A 3,289-nucleotide genomic window follows, 5' to 3' on the forward strand; every position below is an offset into this window, starting at 1 on the left:
GGGGGTGTGTAAGGGGCATGATGGAGGAGACGCAGGGATGGGGGTACGTAGGGGGGATGCTGGGGGCATGTGGCATCAGTGAGGGGTGTATGGGGCGCGTGTGGAGAGGTGGGGTGTGGGGTGGGAGCGCAGGGTGTGGGGTGCGCGTGCAGGGGACACAGGTGAGCAAGGGGCCTGAGGGCTGCCGGGAAGTCGGGGGCCGCCGGCGCGGGAGGGGGGTGCCGCTGCGCGGGTGCAGAGGGGTGTTGGGGGGCGGTGCGGGCTTGGCACAGCTACAGGCGCAGCAACACTGCAAAAGGGGTTTATAAGGGGAAAACAAAATCCGGCGTCAGCCGCGGCGCCGGTTCCTGGGCCTGGTGGTTCTTCTGCCCACAGCGGCTTCGTCCCGGCCGCCTGTTGGCTTCAGGAAATTCGGTGATAATCTGCACTAATAAGAGTGAAATTAAAAGTAAACACTTGGGTTTTAACGTGGTTTCTCAAGCTCTGCAGCGGGAGCCCAAAGCGCTTCGAATGCGCTCGCGTTGCGTGGGACGAGCGAGACGGTGACCTTCAGCGAGCGAATCCCTTCCCTCCGCAGCTTCTCCGCCTCGCTCTGCGCGCGCGTTTTCCGGGGCGCGGGGCAGCAAACGGGGCGCTTGGCTGCGGATGTAGCTCGTTCCGGTGGACGGGGCTGCGGCCACCCGCCTGCCGGGCGCGGGCGCGACTCGGGGCGTCTCCGCTACCGAGAGGCAAAAGCACGTSCCGCACCGCGCTGGCTCCGGCGCAGCCTGGCCGGCGGGATGCCGTGCGCCAAGCTCACYGCCGCGCTGCAGCTACGTCCTCGGAGACCAGGAGGATGCGTGGGCTCTCCAGGAGGCAAGTGGGAGACATYGCAAACCTGGTGCTTCAGCAGACAGGCTCTTGTTTCCGTGTCTGACCACAAAGAAGCGGCAGAGCACCCCTTCCAAAATTGCGGCTGGCTGTTGGGCTGAGGCTTGCTGCTGCTGGATTCGTCAGCGAAGCTGGTGTTGGCTTCTGCCTGAGCAGAATTGAAGCCCAACTGCTCACACAGGTAAGCCGAGAGGAGRTGCTCTGCATCCCGTTTCTGCCAGGCAAACCATGGGACTTCCCTAGCTCTGCTTTAGTGAGATGCTGAACTCAAAGCAGCCAGCAGCTTTGCTCAAGGCAGCCAGCTGAGCCATGGGACAGGAGATCTGGAAGCACGTCGTAGGGTTTTAGAGACTGCAAGAACCAGAAAACCTTCAGGCAGACCAGAAATGCAAAAGTCACCACATTTGCAGCTAAATCCCCAGATGAAGAGAGAGAGAGATTTGTTTTTGCTAAAAAGGTGTCTGAAATGCTCCAATACTCTGGATTAAGAGCTCTACTGGATTTGGAACCGGTCAGCTATATACAGAGCAAAAGCAACTGCTTCAGCTACAGATCTGTGTGGAAGGATAGTTTTCTTCCTTTCCATGCTGCAGAGTACACGAAGGTTGAAAAAGCAGAATGACCAGTTGGTTGGCTTACGGCACTRTCACTTCCTGACCACACCTATGGCCAGGTTCACGTTAGCAGCAGCAGAGCAAATTGCGGAAGAATTTGAYGGGGAACATGCTTAACTTGCTCTAGTACGCTTTTGTTCTGCCTGAGTTTGAATTAGTTTTAGCTGCAAGGTCTATGAATCAGCTCCTCCATTCAAGAGCTCTGTGTAGGAGTTAGAGGCAGATGTACCGGGGGGGGGGTGAAAGAGTGTTTAAAGCTCATCCTGCACCCTGGTGCGGCACTTGTACTCGATAAAGCAAGCAGCACTGCCTAGTCCTTGTGGGGCTCTTTCATCAGGGTAGATTGGGGCTCAAGGTTGAGCAGTCCTTCTTCACATCCAGCCATGAACAGCTCTGTTTGGGAACATGATGCAGCCAGGCATAACCAGCTGTCTCAAGGACAGGGACTCAGCTGGCAGGGTGCTTGGTGCTGCACTTCCACAGGCTACACCTCCATTTACCAGCTGCGCAGCATTCCCAAAGATGGTGTGCGTAGCTGGTAAGTTGGTGCAGTAGAACTGTCATCCCCATTGCAAGTGTCAGGGAGGGCATCACACTGGACTGGTGGAGCCCATGGACTAGACACCCAGGAAAGGCTGAGTCAAATCTGGGTAACCTCCCAGAGCTCATCTTCCACTCCTTTCCCCAGCGCACTAGTGGGAACTACAGCACTAACCCAGCTGTACCCTCAGCCCTGCAAAGGCAGCAAGTTTGCCTAGAGGTTTGCGCTGTCGTGAGACCTGAGGTCCAGGCCTATCTCCCGTTCGTACTGGTTCCCTTCTCATTCTGGGCCAGGTCAGGGTAGGCAATGAAACTCCCTCCAAATGAGGCACCTCTCAGTCTACTAGGGCTTTTTCATGCAGGTCGGTATGCAGATTCGCTCTGGCAAAGCCCATAACATTGGATTTTACTTAACCTGCAGAGAGACTAGAGTTGGGGAGGAGAGATGAAAGGTCTCTGGGAGCTGATTGAGTTTGTTTAATACTTGGATGTGTTTTTCTTAATTTTTTCACCCTGGACGGATAACTAGCTTTCCACTGCTGAACAGCTTAGCGCTCAGTTACAGGAGTGCAGCTGGCAGCAGGATTTGGCTCTATTGGTAGGTGTTTGCTTGAACTATTTAATTAATGTTTGCAGTAACTTGATATAATCATAATGTGCAGCACTTACATTGTATATTACAGGTCAGCATCCCAGCGGTGGGAATTCAGACAGCTTCTGTGCTGGTGCTGCAGTCCCACCGTCACCTCTCCCTTGCAGAGAGGGGGAGATGATGTGCTGTAGGGAGGAGGCAGCACTGCCATCAGATAGCCCTTGGGCACTTCCAGCACAGATATTTGTCCTGATCTCCCCCAGAGGTAGGGGTGTCTGGGTCCAGGTGTTTTGTATCAATTTCCCTTCCTTATAACAGTCTCAGAGAGATCCTGATGGCAAACGCCAGTTGCCCTGTGTCTGGGCAACACCAGCCCACCCAGCTCTTGGTACCACRGTCTTCACTGGCTTGGGTTTGCATCCCCTTTGTATCACAGGCAGTGCTGAATTAAGGCCCATGTTCTTTACAGTGACCCCACACTGTGTACTTTTTCCCAATTTATTCAGCTTCTGGATGTCACAGAGGTGGATTTTCTTCATCAGCACTTTGCTTGTTTTCCACAGAAATCCTCCTGGATATATCTAGTACCATCTCAAACATCTGGCAGATTCATGAGCTTCCTCAGTCTGCCTGGGACATGCCTCCTCACCCCAGGGAGGTGCTTAGGTAGAAG

The sequence above is a fragment of the Rhea americana genome, unplaced genomic scaffold (genome assembly GCF_003343005.1).
Source record: "Rhea americana isolate MKP2758 unplaced genomic scaffold, rheAme1 scaffold_85, whole genome shotgun sequence".
NCBI classification, from domain to species: domain Eukaryota; kingdom Metazoa; phylum Chordata; class Aves; order Rheiformes; family Rheidae; genus Rhea; species Rhea americana.